This window comes from Enhydra lutris, unplaced genomic scaffold, assembly GCF_002288905.1.
Source record: "Enhydra lutris kenyoni isolate GAN:26980312 unplaced genomic scaffold, ASM228890v2 scaffoldscaffold6, whole genome shotgun sequence".
Classification (NCBI taxonomy): Eukaryota; Metazoa; Chordata; class Mammalia; order Carnivora; family Mustelidae; genus Enhydra; species Enhydra lutris.
The window spans coordinates 25831395-25847960 of NW_019154090.1; the positions used below are offsets into that span (position 1 = coordinate 25831395).

General features: G+C 39.3%; 1 protein-coding gene and 1 pseudogene across 4 annotated transcripts in view; one reads left to right on the plus strand and one right to left on the minus strand.

Annotated features, from left to right (window-relative positions):
- The window catches only part of LOC111141404 (additional sex combs like 1, transcriptional regulator), an 80285-nt gene that overhangs the window by 15160 nt on the left and 48559 nt on the right, over positions 1-16566 (minus strand). The window lies entirely within an intron of this gene.
- LOC111141464 lies at positions 9894-11122 on the plus strand (annotated as a pseudogene).

The following is a 16566-nucleotide window of genomic DNA, read 5'->3' on the forward strand; positions in this document are numbered from 1 at the left end:
CTGCCTGCCATTCTGTCTGCCTGTGCTCGCTCTCTCTCCCTCTCTCTCTCTGACAAATAAATAAATCTTTAAAAAAAAAAAAAAAAGAAACTTTTTTAAAAAAGTTAATAGGTAATGAGTGATCCTTTGTTGAAACCTGATTTAAAATGTTATGAAAGACAATACTGGGGAATTTAAATGTAACTGCATAGTAGATATAGAAGGGTTGCAATTAATGCTAAATTTCCTGAGTGTGATAATTATATTGCACTTATATAGGGGAATGCTCTTGGATCAATGTATACCCCTTGTGTCCTTTTTCTTACTTTTTAAAATAAGGTATAATTTTAAAAAGTAAAATGCACAGATCTTAAATACACTATCTGATGAGTCTGACAAGTGCTTATCAAGATACAGAACATGTCCAACATCCCTAAAAGGTCCACTGTGCCCCTTTCTAGTCAACCCCGACTCTATACTGCCCTACCACACCACTGAGACAACTGTTCTTATTTCTATCACAAAAAATTCATTTTGCCTATTTATGGCCTTTATGGAATCATACAGTATATTCTTTTGTGTCAGTCTAATGTTGATGACATTCAACATTCAACAAATCTTAATAAAATAAAATAAACAAGAAAAAACCGTCCAGATGTTTCCAAAGATTTCCACTCCCAGCAGCACAGTATGGAGTTCCAGATGCTCCAAATCCTCATCATATGTAGCCATGCCGGGAGATCCACTGGTACCTCACGGGGTTTTTATTTTTCATTTTTCTGATAACTAAAGATACCGAGCACTTTTTCATATGCTTACTGGCCATTCTCTTATCTTTCTTTTTGAAGTATCTGTTCAAGTCTTCTGCACATCTTTAAATTGAGTCACTTGTCTTTTTAAGACTTTATTTATTTGACAGAGATCACAAGTAGGCAGAGAGGCAGGCAGAGAGAGAGGGAGAAGCAAGCTCCCCGCTGAGCAGAGAGCCCCCAATGTGGGACTCAATCCTAGGACCCTGAGATCATGACCTGAGCCAAAGGCAAAGGCTTAACCCACTGAGCCACCCCGGCGCCCCTAGTTGCAGGAGTTCTTTGTCCTGGATCCTTTTAAATACTGATCATGGGCATGTGTTACTTTTACAAACAAATACATTTTAAACACTGTCTTTGGAAATAATTTCGTATTTACAGAAAAGCTGGAAGAGTAAAAGCAGCACAAAGAATACTTGCCTATATGTTTTACCCATATTCACCTCCTAACACAAGTGTTCTTAAAATATACAAAGTATACTAGTTTGGCAAGGCAACTGGAAAAGAAGCTACTGATGAAAATACCACTACTACTAAATAAATAAACCTGAATATTTTCCCCTAAGTCAGATTTTTTTCAAGATTTTATTTTTAAGTCATCTTTACACCCAACATAGGGCTCAAACTTACAATCCCAAGATCAAGAGTCGCATGCTCTACCAACTGAGCCAGCCAGGCATCCCCAGTCAGATTTTTTAATTTTTTTAAAAGATCGTTTTTTGAAAGATTTTATTTGACAGAGAGAGAGAGAGAGCACAAACGGGGGAGCAGCAGGGAGAGGGAAAAACATGAGCAGAGAGCCCAACACAGGGCTAGATACCAGGACCCCAGGATCATGACCTGAGCCTAAGGCAGAATGCAGATGCTTAACTGAGCCACCCACTTGGTGGCCCAAGTCAGATATTTTTAAAAAACAATAATAAAAGGCACTGTGAACGTAACAAGTCCCAAACATGAATAAATAGAACACTAAAATTTCAATGGATAAAATTTCAATTGCCCAAGATTAGGTTCTGAACTGGAAAAACAGATAAATAAATCTCAGCTATGCCTTTTCTTTGTCGAGCTGATAAAACACATTCAGAGCAAGAAATGAATATGGCTTCTTAGGGAAGGCTGATTTGAGAGCTGTTGAGTATTAATTATTAAAAACTAACAGCATGCCAACCATTCAACAGTATACCAGAATTCCTAACAATACTTATTTTAAAAAAGAGATTAAAAGAGAAAGTGTTCTCCTTCCAGACAGTATAATTATCTACACTGAAGAGCCAAGAGATTCAGACCTAGTAAGAAATTCAGCAACGTTGTGAGATTCAAGAGCACATTAAAAACTCAGCAATAACATCACCAATTAGAAAATGTAATATATAAGAAGAATATAAGATACCCAAGGACAAATTTCACAAAAGAAATACAATCATCTTATGAAGAAAATAAAACTTGGGGCGCCTGGGTGGCTCAGTGGGTTAAGCCGCTGCCTTCGGCTCAGGTCATGATCTCAGGGTCCTGGGATCGAGCCCCGCATCGGGCTCTCTGCTCAGCGGGGAGCCTGCTTCCTCCTCTCTCTCTACCTGCCTCTCTGCCTGCTTGCGATCTCTGTCAAATAAATAAATAAAATCTTAAAAAAAAAAAAAAACTTTATAAAGAAAGGTTTAAATTTTAAAGAGAGCCACACCATCTTCTATATTACAAAAACTCAACATTGTAAAGATGTCAATTCTCCCCAAAATGACTTGTAAATTCAGTAAAATCTCATTGAAACTTTTTTTTAATACAACCTGACTCTGCAAAGGGCCACAAAGAACCAAGACACTCCTGAAAAAAAAAAAGGAAAAGGGAGGACCCGCTTTTTTAGAAAGTTCTACTAACTGAGCAACAAGAGAACAGGATAAAAGAGGAACAGAAAATAACCACTAAAGGATATGGGGTTTCTTTTGGGAGTGATGAAAATGTTCTGGGATCAGATTATAGCGATGGCTGCATGACTTCTGAATGCACTAATAGATACTGAACTGTACACTTTCTGTGAGTTCCATCCTAATAAAGCTGGGTTAAAAATGTCTTACCGAATTTGACAGTTCTGAACACATAATGAATTTAATCAGAATTTGTAAAAACCACATAAAAACTATTAATGTGGGGTGCCTGGGTGGCTCAGTGGGTTAAGCCTCTGCCTTCGGCTCTGCATGATCTCAGGGTCCTGGGATCGAGTCCTGCATCGGGCGCTCTGCTCAGCAGGGAGCCTGCTCCCCCACCCCTCTCTCTCTGCCTGTTTCTGCCTACTTGTGATCTCTGTCAAATAAACAAATAAAATCTTTTTTTTAAAAAAACTATTAATGTGTACAAAAAGTTTACAGATCCAAGGGTAAACTTCAACTTTAGACAATGAAGAAAATGGTCCATTAGTGATGCTTTGATTTTATTATATGAATCCTGAAGAGGAATTAAAACTAGCAAAACAACCTCTGTGTATGGTTTAGAAAAGACTTCATTTTTAAAAATACTTAATGTTAAAAAAGTTCTACTGAATTTGAACTTCACTTGCATTATCACAAGCAGTTTCAATATTATAGCTGTCAAAGAAAGAAAAGAGCTGTTATTTTAAAAATGAACACACTCTTGGAATGCAGTTTAAAGAGAAAAAAAAAACTGTCTGAGTTTTTTGTCTTCTTAAAGACAAAGAAGAAGCTTCCATCAACCAGAAATAAAACAAATTCTCATCTATGATTTGTCACCCATCACTGCAAAGTTTCTAGTCAATGGTGATGTGACCACAGGTCTATGAGCCCTCCCCTGAAACCCTTGGATCTAGATGTGCTTTAGAATTCAGGATTTCTTGAATTTGGGGGGTGAATACAGTGCATATAGCTTTCATATATCATATATTAAAGACACTTTAACATTTTTTTGAAATAACATGTATGCATATATCAACTAAAATAAATAGCCTTGTCAGTCTGGATCAGAGTTCTGCCACCAAATGAGTTTAGTACAAGACAGGTTTTACTGCCAAATGAGTTAGGAAAAAATTTTTTCAGTTCTCAAAATATTTTAGATTTTAGGGGTGCCTGGGTAGCTCAGCTGGTTGGGCCTCTGACTCTTGGTTTCAGCTCAGGCTGTGATCTCAGGATCATGGGATGGAGCCCCGAGTTGGGCTCTGTGCTCAGCAGGGAGTCTGCTTCTTTCTCTCTCCCTCTCCAGCTCCTCTCCCAGTGTGTACGAGCACTCTAAGAAATAAATCCTTAAAAAATATATTTTAGATTTCAGAATTGTTTGTTGTTTTTTTTTTTTAATTTTAAGATTTTATTTATTTATTTGACAGACAGAGATCACAAGTAGGTAGAGAGGCAGGCAGAGAGAGAGGAGGAAGCAGGCTCCCTGCCAAGCAGAGAGCCCGATGTGGGGCTCGATCCCAGGACCCCGGGACCATGACCTGAGCTGAAGGCAGAGGCTTTAACCCACTGAGCCACCCAGGCACCCCTAGATTTCAGAATTGTTAAGAGATTACGGACTATAGAGAAAACATGTCTCTCAGTAAAATTTTTGAAAAGATCTGGAAGTTTTATAATTCTACTTTTCTCATCACGGTTACAAAATAAAATGTAAAAAAATATTAATGACCTAGGAAACAAACTGAGGGTTGCTGGAGGGGCGAGGGTGTGATAGGGTAACTGGGTGATGGACATTAAGGAGGGCACATAATGTAATGAGCACTGGGTATTCTATAAGACTGATGAATCACTGAACTCTACCTCTGAAGCTAATAATACACTATATGTTAATTACTTAAATTTAAAATAAAACCCAAAAAACATAACTAAAGGATAAAGAACAATAAAAACCCACCTTAATAAGTACAACATTACCAATCCCATCAATCCTTCTGGTTGCCACTTTTGATTCTGTCCTCTTTTCTCCCCAGGTAACGAGTTTTCTGAATTTTGTGTTTGACTTTTATTTTTCATAATGGTTCAACTAGATATGTATAGAGCCTTAAATAACATATTTTTAAATTTTACATGCTTTTGAATTAGCTTTGTATCAACAGCATACTGTACATACTCTTCTGAGACTCGCTGTTTATCCAGTTCTATGTTCCTGGCCTCCCTAAATATTGATACACACAAGTGCAGTTCTTTCCATTTCTGTTATTGATTCTATAGATACACCACAATTCTTTTGTCCGATGGGTATTAGTTGCTTACATTATATTGTTTATTATGTTTTGCTATTACAAACAATGGGATTATGAACTTCCTTGTATATGCAAGAATTTCTTTAGGTTATATACCTAAGAGTAGAATTACTGAATGTGAGGGGAGGCACATCTTCAACTTTATAGGGTAAAATCAAATTGTGGTAAAAAATGATGGTTGCTGAGGCACCTGGGTGGTTCAGGCAGTTAAACATCTGACTCTAGGTTTCGGCTCTGGTCATGATCTCAGGGTTATGGGATGGAGACTCTCACTGGGCTCCAAGCTCAGCACTGAGTCTGCTTGAGATTCCTTTCCCCACCCTCTTCCTCTTCTTTTCCTCCCCCCACTCCTGCTTATGTGTGCTTTCTCTCAAATACATAAATAAATAAATCCTTCTTTTTTTTTAATCAATGAAATGTTTTCAAGCCTCAATGAAAGCCTCCAAATCATCTCCATTTTACCCACTAAAACGTTAGGGAGGGGCGCCTGGGTGGCTCAGTGGTTAAGCCTCTGCCTTCAGCTCAGGTCATGATCTCAGGGTCCTGGGATCGAGTCCCGTATCAGGCTCTCTGCTCAGCGGAGAACCTGCTTCCTCCTCTATCTCTCTCTCTGCCTGCCTCTCTGCCTACTTGTGATCTCTCTGTGAAATAAATAAATAAAATCTTAAAAAAAAAAAAAAAAAACGTTAGGGAAACGGTTCTCCGGAAAAACTCTTACTCATCTGCAAATGGTGACTACAAAAGTAAACGGAGATTATTGTAGTAGTATTTGTAATAGTAAAAAACAAACAAACAAACAAACAAAACCCACAAAAAAACCTAAACATCCATAATAGGGGATTGGATAAGTAACATCAGGTATATTGGTATGATACACTACTGAAAACAGTAGTTGAAAGAAATTAAAATATGCCTAATAAACAGACTACACATTTTTAACGGATATACATGAATAGGAAGGATACACATTAATAACCGTGGTTGCTACTGGGTGGCAGGTGAAGAAATAGGGGTAGGGTAGGTTCTGGTGTGGAGGTGTGGAACTCGAAGTCATTACTCGTTTTCTTTGTACAAAGGCCTGAACTTCCATTTAAACATTGTTGAAATGGACTCAATTCTTTGCACCCTGCTGAAGCCTCTTTAGAATGACTCTAAGGGAATAATAAAGGTATAGATGGACAAAGGGAAAGGGGGAGGAAAAGGCAGGTGAGATACATCAACAGAATTTTGGAAGACGGACAGCAGGAAATCAGGTAGTAACTGACTCAGCAGGGAAAAGCTGAAGTCTGAGGCTACAGAGGGAAAAGCCAAAAATCTGGCCAGTGAGTACTGTAAAACGCTCAGAAATCACTGCACACAGGGGCAAGGCACGGGAATGAAAATAGGAGAACTTGTTGGAAGTGTGAGCCAGAAGTTAAGACCCCTCAGGTCTCCTCTCTGTCCCCAAACAATCGGGCAATATCCACCTCTAGCCTCAGAAAAAAATAGGAGATTTAATTCTGGTTGTACTGAACCAGAGAGGGTCCAGAATAAAAGATACCAGCTCAAGGAACGAGGGAGGATATGAGATGCCTTGCTCTAAAAAGGACCAGTAAGTCAAAGATGACATAAAAAAGAGTGACACCATCGGCTCCCTTTTCCAATCTGGCTCCCAAAGCTCTCTGCATGCTGGCAGCCCTGCAACCTCACCAGGAGCCTGCTCTCAGCTTGCTAGCAAGAGAGGAAAGGATTTCTCTTCCCAGAAAAAGTGACCAGCCTAAGAGGAAACACCTTCTGGCAGAGAATTGGGGATTCAAAAAAGAAAACAAAAAAAAGGGATCTGGGTCTCCCTTCTCCATCACATCCAACAACAGTGCCTGCAAGCACAGAATCTGCCAGTTCTCTCACCCTGAACGACCTATCAAGGGCCACCAGATAACACAACTGTCAGATTAAACAGCAACCAAAACCAAAAGACATGAAAGGAAACAGAGATAATGAAGATTTCACAGTAAATGTTCTCAAAGCAATAGCCCCAAAACAAAAAGTACAGAAGATTATTTTAAAAAATAATAATAAATAAAGGAACATCAGTGAATGTGAGCAATCCGCTAGAAACACAAAATGATACAAAACAAAACTCCCAGAAACAACAACAAATAGGTAATATTCCAAAGAACTGACTCAGAAGAAAAAGAAAATAGGCTGCATTAAGAAAGTCCCACAACATGAGACTCCTGGATGGCTCAGTTGGTTAAGCTGCTGCCTTCGGCTCAGGTCATGATCCCAGGGTCCTGCGATCAAGTCCTGCATCTGGCTCCTTGCTCATCGGGGAGCCTGCTTCTCTCTCTGCCTCTGCCTGCCACTCTGCCTGCGTTTGTGCTCTCTCTCTCTGACAAATACATAAAATCTTTAAAAAAAAGAAAGAAAGTCTCACAACAAACAGAAGTTCTAAGAAAACAGAAAAGGCCAAAATACAAGATGTTTTCCCAAAATGAAAAGACTTGAGTTTCCAGATTCAATAAGGCAAAATGCCCTCACAATGAATGAAAAAGACCCATTCCACAGCACTGCACCATGAAATTTCAGAAAGAGAATTGAAAAAGAGATCCTAAAATCTTCCATTCAGAGAGAACATTTCACAAAGGAATCAGAATGGCATCACGCTTCTCAAGAGCAGTTTCGGAGAATGTAGTTTTTTGTTTTTTGTTTTTTAATTTATTTATTTTAGAGAGAGAGTATGTGCCAGTGGGGATGGGGAGGGGCAGAAGGAGGGAGGGAGAGTTTCAAGCAGACTCCTCAATGGGCACAGAGTCCAAGGTGGGGCTCGATCTCATGACCCTGAGATCATGACCTGAGCCAAAAGCAAGAGTCAGATGTTTAACTGACTGTACTACCCTGGCACCCCAGAATGTGTTAATTTCTAAAATTCTTTTTTTTTTTTTAAGGTTTATTTAAGTAATCTCTACACCCAACATGATGCTCAAGCCCATGCCCCCAAGACTGAGTCACACACTCTTCTGACTGGACAAGCCAGGCACCCCTCTTCTAAAATTCTTAAGTCAAACCAATAATCCAGTATGGAACACAGGATAAAGACATGTAACATTTCAAATAATTTACCTCCTAGAAGTAACTGGAGAATCTGTTCCACAAATAGTAACAACAATAAACAACAAACCAAACTAAACTAAAACAAAAATTAAATCGACACAAGATCTGGAAGAGAAACCTCATCACAGAAGATAGTTGAAAAGAACTCCCAAGGTGGTGATGAAGGGAAAGCCCATGAAAACTGACAGATGTATGTCAAACAGGGTAACCAACTCACCCCAATTTGTCTGGGACTTTGCCAGTTTTAGCACTAAAAGTTCTGTGCCCCAGGAAATTTCTCAGGACAGTTGCCCCCCTCCCCGACAAACAGACCAGGAGAAAGAACAGAAGAAAGGATGGCTCCCACATCAACCTTCAGAAGGAGGACTGAAACTGATGTGTCTGATCATATAAGCATTTTATCACGGTTAACAGCATTAGCTTCATCTTTTCTGTTTGTAAACCATTTTGGTTTTTACTCATCTTGTTTTACTTAATTTTTAAGTGTGAAACACAGCATGGTTATAAAAGCCCAAACTACACAGAAGGTTATGTTCAGAGAACTGACACTGCCCTCATCCCTTCTCTTCCCACCTTACCCCCAACTGTGCACTCCACTCTTACCCACCTGCTGCTGGGTAACCAGTTTCATTAGTTTCTGGTTTCTTTTTGGGGTTCTTTTTGCACAGATGATTATATACACATCTATTTTATTTCTCCTTTGACAAACTGAATGCCATACACACTATTTTGCACTTGCTTTTTTCATATAACCATATATCCTTCAAATCACTCAATCATTTCATAGACAGTCTTCACTCATTCTCAGCTGCATAAAATTCCATGATGCAGATAGCATATTTACACACCCATTCACCCATGGACTGGCATTTAGGTGGCTTTTAACATTTCACAAATAAAAATACTGCCTTTTTTTTTTTTTTTTTTTTTAAAGATTTTATTTATTGGGGCGTCTGGGTTGCTCAGTCGTGAAGCTTCTGCCTGCGGCTTAGGTCCTAATCCCAGGGTCCTGGGATGGAGCCCCGCGTCAGGCTCCCTGGTCTACGGGAAGCCTGCTTCTCCCTCTCCCTGATGACCTGAGCAGAAGGCAGATGCTTGATGACTGAGCCACCCAGGTGCCCCAGAAATACTGTCTTGAATAACCTCATGAATCTGTACTTTTGTATTGTTAAAGGTCCATCTTCAGGGTAAGTTCCTGCAGTAGAAAGGTGAAAGGCGTCAAAGGTGAAATGCAAATGTTAATCTTGTTAACAATGCCAAATCCCCCTCAAAAAATGCTGCATGGATTTATATCCCTAACAGCAATATATTAGGAGTACCTGTTTTCCTAGACCCTTGAGAAGAGAAAGTACTGTGACACTAGCAGAAAACTTTAAAGTATTTCAAATGACTAACATCAGCACACTGAAGGAGGGAAGGGGTGGACCTAGCCCAAAGTAACTTGTGAACACACTATTTTAACAACGTACACTGGGCTCAAGAACTAAATAAACCATAAATAGTGAGCCCTCCTTTTAATAGATTTGTTTTTCACAGTGGAATGGGCCTGCAATTATGAAAACATTAAATGTTTATTCTGAACTGAGCAAATGATAAGATATAAAGTAGACAATGAGAGCCAGGATTTTCACCAGTTGGAGCAGCAAGTCATAAATCTGGAAAGGGGTAAAGCTCGGATGAACCCTGCAGTTAAGAGACTGGAACTGAAGGTATTACTCTGAACCAATGTGTAAAGACAGACAACTACAAAAACAGACATAGATGTATACAGGTCCACTATTCTGAACGAAGAGGATCCTGAGTTCCCTGGCAATATGGCTGATTCCAAAGCTGGGGCTGGAAAATGTAAGCTAATAAGCCCAGACATCTCGCTGGGCCAGAAAGCAAAAAAGTAAAAAAAAATGTGTGGAATGAGGGGGACCTGTCAGGACACAAAAGCCATGGTGAAGGGAGTCCCGCTGGCCACCTTTGCACAATTCATGCATTAAAGCTACTAACAGTAACAACTCAATAGTAAAGTCAGAAAACACAAATCCATAATGAATAAACAAATGACGGAGAAAAGGCGGCTTTTCCTTACTGCAGAATGCCAATTAATAAATATCAAATGAATTTTTATATATGTATTTTAACATTTTATGTATTTATTTGACAGAGAGAGAGATCACAACTAGGCAGAGAGGAAGGTTGGGGGGGGCAGGCTCCCTGCTCAGCAGAGCGCCGCCCAATGCAGGGCTCAATCTCAGGACCCTGAGATCATGACCTAAGCTGAAGACAGAGGCTTAACTCACTAAGCCACCCAGGTGCCCCAATGTCAAATGAATTTTAAAAATCACCACTTGACAACCATAAGAATAGAGATTGTTTCAGGCAGGACTCACACTCATCAGGGAATGCTAAAACTAGTGGATGAAAGTTTGATGAGACTAATTATATAAACTCAATGTACCTCTTCACAAGATACTTATTTACGGTGTACAAAATGGCAGACACCACCTCAATCAAGTGACTGAATTATGAGAAATCAGACAAAAAGAAGTCATTTGTCTTCTAATGCACTCGGACATCACTTCTGAAATATTCCTGTCAAAAACTTATTACTTGAATCTAATAATGAAAAAACATCAAACCCAGACTGGGGAGCTTTCTAGAAAGTAAATGGCCCTTCTTCTGCCACTCCTGGTGCAGCTTGGGTGCTCGCTCGGGGAAGACCTGGGACACCTCTTTGGTCAAGTGACACCTGAGACTCCGGCACTCACCAGGACCACTGAAAAGCCCCAGGAATGGAGTCTAGACTGAGAACAACAATCCTATTAACTTCAAGGTGACAAGGCAGGATAGTTCTGTAGCGCAGTTTAAAAGGCACACACCACCACTCAGTAAATTCGTGAAAGCCCATTGTCAACGACAGGGTTTGCCTATGCAGCAGATCAGGTTCCGATTTGATGGGCAGCCAATCAATGAGACAGACACACCTGCACAGTAGGAAATGGAGGATGAAGATACAACTGATGTATTCCAGTAGCAGACAGGTGTCTACTAAGAAGGGAATGTGCTACTTTACTCTAAAACTCTGTTCCTGGGCACCTAGATGGCTCAGATGGTTGGGCATGTGCCTTCAACTCAGGTCATGATCTCCAGGTTCTGGGACTGAGGCCCACATGGGGCTCCAGGCTTAGCGAGGAGCCTGCTTCTCCCTCTCCCTCTTGTCTGTTTGTTCTATATCTCTCCCTCTCAAATGAATATGAAAAATCTTCAAAAAACAACAACAAAAAACTCTTCCTACAGACCAAGAAGACATTCTCAATGAGAAAGCTACAATTTGGGTCCACCATATCCTGACTACTACAGTACAGTTTTCTCGATTCTTTCATTGTCCCCTTCCCCATTCCTTATTATACATACAGTAACCATGTACGTGCACAAGCACATTATTGTTGTTGTTGCTTTTAACTAAATGGCTAATGGTTTATTTTGATCAACATAAAGTACAGATGGGGTAGAGGAAAATACTGCTTCTGTGAGAATACCCCCTTCTCCATTAGTAGCATGCTCATTCAGCTCTTATCTTTATATTCCAGTAAGTTATTTTGCTCTGTTAAAACAACAAAAAAAAGAACATAAAAATCCTTGCACTCCTTGTTCAATTGTAGAATTTTAAATGTTTTTCACTTATCATTGTAAAACCAAGAACAATTCTATAACATTTCTGTACATAGCTGTTATATATGGCAATCTGTCTTTAAGCAGGGATAAATTACTCTAAAAGAAATGACTCCTAGATCATTTTCCCTTCAAGTCAAGCATTTTGTTGTTTAAATAAACTTCCAAGGGACGCCTGGGTGGCTCAGTTGGTTAAGCAGCTGCCTTCGGCTCAGGTCATGATCCTAGCGTCCTGGGATCGAGTCCCACGTCGGGCTCCTTGCTCGGCGGGGAGCCTGCTTCTCCCTCTGCCTCTGCCTGCCTTTCTGTCTGCGTGTGCTCGCTCTCTCTCCCTCTCTCTCTGACAAATAAATAATAAAATCTTTAAAAAAAAAAAAAGAAAAAAAAAAGAAAAAAAAAAAAAAAGAAAGTAAGTAGTTCTGTATTAAAAAAATACAAAGGTCACCAAAGACAAAATTTGTGGGAACTTCTCCAGATTAAAGGAAATGAAAGAGACTTGACAAAAAAATTGCACCATGTGATCCACGACTGGATGTGCCCTCAAACAGAATTTTATAATTAGCATTAGTAAAACAAGAGGCAAAATTTGAATTAAGTATGCAGATTAGCCAACAAGCAGTACTTTATCAATGTTAATTGATTCTGATAACTGCAATGTAGTTATAGTAGGTATTTAGTAGGTATATTAGTAGGTTTTTAGTAGGTATTTAGAGATAAAGGGACATTATGTCTGCAACTTACTCTGGTACAGAACAAAAATAATATGCAAAGAATGACAAAGCAAATATGATAATGTAAGAACTTATGCAGTTTTTTTTAAAGGATCAACTGAATACATTAAAGAAAAAAACAAAATATTTGAAAATCATTTCCACTTGCAATAGCAAAATTCAAAATTTAAAGAAACTTAAAAAATTTCAGAAGATAGGCAAGACATGAATGGAAACTATAAAACACTGCTAAAAAGGAAAAAAAAAACAAAGAAGACCTAAATCAATGGAAAGACATACCATGTTCATGGATTGGGGGGGGGGATCAATGTTAAAATGTTAATTTTCTGCAAACTGATTACTATAGAGTCAATGCAACCCCAATAGGCATTGTTTTGGTAAAAACTGACAAGATGATTTTAAAGTTTATATGAAAACTTAAAGGACCAGGAACAGTTAAAACAATCTTGAAAAAGTTAGCAGACTCATGCTACTAACAACACCACATGATTTTGTGACTTATTAAAATCAAGAGGGTATGATATTGGTATAAAGATAAACAGAGCAGTGGAACAGAGTACAAAAACATATCTACATATACACAGTCAATTTTGGACAAAGGCACCAACAATATTCAATGGAGAAGGCAAGTCATTATATGAAGCTGAAACAACTAGATAAACAGAAACACAAACTTGAACCACTATCTCCAATTATACTCGACAATTAATTTGGATCACAAACCTCAATGTAAGAGCCAAAAATATAAAATTTCTAGAAGGAAATATAATACAGTATTTCTCTGTTGGGGCACCGGAGTGGCTCAGTTAGTTAAGTGTCTAACTCTTGATCTCAGCTCAGGTCTTGATCTCAGGGTTCCTGCATTGGGCTACATGATGGGCATGAAGCCTATTTTAACTAATTAATTAATCAGTGTTACTGGACAGTTTTCTAAAAACATTAACTATGTATTTCTTAATGTGATAAAATTTTTCAAAACTCAAAACTTCTAGGGTTGCCTGGGTTGCTCAGTGGGTTGAGGCCTCTGCCTTCGGCTCAGGTCATAATCCTGGGGTCAAAATTGAGCCCCATGTTGGGCTCTCTGCTCGGCGGGGAGCCTGTTTCCCACCACCCCCAGCTCTCTGCCTGCCTCTCTGCTTGCATGTGATCTCTGTCTGTTGAATAAATAAATGAAATCTTTAAAAAAAAGAAAAAGAAAAAGAAAACTTCTAATCACAGACACCTTAATAAAAATAAAAAGGCAGGGGCACCTGGGTGGTTCAGTGGTTTAAGCCTCTGCCTTCAGCTCAGGTCATGGTCTCAGGGTTCTGGGATCGAGCCCTGCATCAGGCTCTCTGCTCAACCGAGAGCCTGCTCCCCGCCCCCCACCGCCTACCTGTGATCTATGTCAAATAAATAAATAAAATCTTTAAAAAATAAATAAATAAAAATGAAAAGGCAGCCAACAAACTGGAAAAAATATTTGCAATACATATATCTGACAAAGGACTTGCATCAAAAGTTTATTTTTTAAAAAAATTCTATAAATAAACAAAAAGACAAACTTTTAAAAAGATTGTATTTATTTTATTTATTTGAGAAAGAGAAAGAGTGAGTGGGAGAGAGAGAGAGAGAATCTGAAGCAGACTCCGAACTGAGCTCAGAACAAGATGCAGGGCTCCATCCCATGACTGTGAGATCAAGATCTGAGCTGAAACCAAGAGCTAAACACCTTAAGGACTGAGCCACCCAGATGCCTAGGGCAAACTATTCTTTTTTAAAAGGGGGAAGCTGCCATATTCTTCCCCCAAACTAATCTTTCCTTACACAGAGGGAGAAGAGGAGCCCTGGTGACTGACAGGAGGGTATCAGACCCCGAGTGGAGCACAAAAGGTCTGCATGCACAAGGGTGGCATGGTGCTGAGTCGGAGCTCAAGGGTAAAATGCCCCAACAAGGAATGACAAGGGGCAGGGTACCAAAGCCAAGCTGGGTGAGGAGGGCATTTAGATGAGGGCACTGGTGCAGGCAATCAGAGCCTGAAGCAGGTGAGGCAATCAACCCCAGGGAACCAGTCCAATACAGGGTGTTGGGAGTCCAAGAGGGATAAAGAGGACATCTTCGTCAGGGAAAGGCAGCAGTAGTGATGGGGGAGGAGATTAATTATATAAGAGGATGGGAGGATTAAACAAGTAAATATATTAAATAAAAGGAAAAACAGGAGCTAGATCTCTTACTGTTGGAGAAAGTAGTTACAAATATGGAAAAGGAGAAAACTTTAGAAAAGAACCCTCTGGGCTTGCATTAGAATTTGTGGTACTGGTGTAAACTCATGGCTTTTAACATACTCAGATAAAGCTAAACATAAATATAGATGTAAGTGCATATACATATATGTAGTAAATACACCCAAATTTTCCTTAGACTCTTGTCACTGGGAAGAACTGGTGTTAGAACACCCCAATAGCAGCAAGCACATCTAGCACCCAAATCATGGCTTCTGAATACTATTATATACTCAAAGAACCAGGGCTCCATGGAGGAATAACTAATACGAAGGGCTGGGACAAGGAAAGTACACAGTGAACCTACATCACCTTTCTGGCAATAGCACTCCAAGAATAATGGGAATATGTCAAAGGGACATAGAAGCCAGACTGACAAAATCCCTAGCAGCCAAATTAGGAACAATCTGAACAGCTAAATAAATAATAGATTATAACACACTGAATAAAATAAAAAGCCACGATTTTATATAGATCTAAATAAACTGAAATTTAGAAGAAGAATGGGATATTAGAGTTCCCATTGGGAACAGAGTTTCACGGTGATTAAGCCTAGCAGATGATACCTTTCCCACTTTGGAAAAAAAGTCTGGCAGTTTCTCACAGAGCTAAACATGGATATCACCCAGCAATTCCACTCATAGGTATTTATCCTAGAGATAAAAACATTTTCACACTGAAACCTGTATATGAATTTTCAGTGTCTTTATAAATAGCCCCAAACTAATAATAACTCAAATGTTCCTCAATGGAAGAATGGATATACAACCTGTGGTATACTCGTAAAATGGGAATACCAGTTCAACAATAAAGGAAATGGTACTCATAAACACAACAACTTGGATGGATCCCAAGTACTATGATGAGTGAAAAACACCAGTCTCAAAAGGGAACACATTATATGATTCTATTGCATTCTGAAAAGTATAAAATTGTAATATAAGGCTATCCTAAACTATCCAGCAGATTAATTTTATATTGTCATGTAACAAATTACCATGAAGTTAGTGGTTTAAAACAACACACATTTATTACTATCTCAAGTTTCCAGAGGTGAGGGATCTGAGCATGGTTTAGCTGGGTCATCTGCTCAGGGGCTCATTAAGTTTCAAATCAAAGTGTTAACCAAGCTGCTTTTCTTTTCTACAGCTCAGGGTTCTTTTCCAAGCTCACCGAGCTATCGGCAGGAAACAATCTCTTACGGTTGTAGGACTAAGGTCAATTTCTTACTGACTGTCAGCTGGGGCCTGAAGTCACCTCCTAAGGCTCCCCATAGTTCTTGTGATATGGCCCTCTCACAATATGGCACCTTGCTTCTTCACAGTAAGCGAGAATTGCTCAATTATTCCATCTCAGACCTCCAGGTCCTCTTTTAAAGGGCTTGCCTGACTGGGTCAGGCCAACTCAAGATAATCCTTCTCTGAGTTAACTTAAAGTCATCTGACCAGGGACTTTAATTATACCTGTAAAATCTCTTTACTTTTGCCATATTCTATTGTGAGAAGCAAATAGAAGTTCTCACCCCCATGACAGATAAAGACATAAAAGGAACAGGTTATCAGGGATCATCTTAGAATTCTGCTTAACATATCTAGCCTCCAGCCATCCCTCCAGCTGACCAGATACAGGAGAGCCCAGCCTAGATCACCTTAGATAATCTGACCCAGGCCAGACCAAAAAAACAGCCCATCCAACCAATTCTCACAAGGAACTGTGAATTAAGTATACAATTGTTTTAAGGCACCAAGTTCTGGGATGATCTGTTATACAGTAAAAGCTAATGGATACAACACGGATGAAATACTTAGCCATACGGAATAATCAGGAGGGA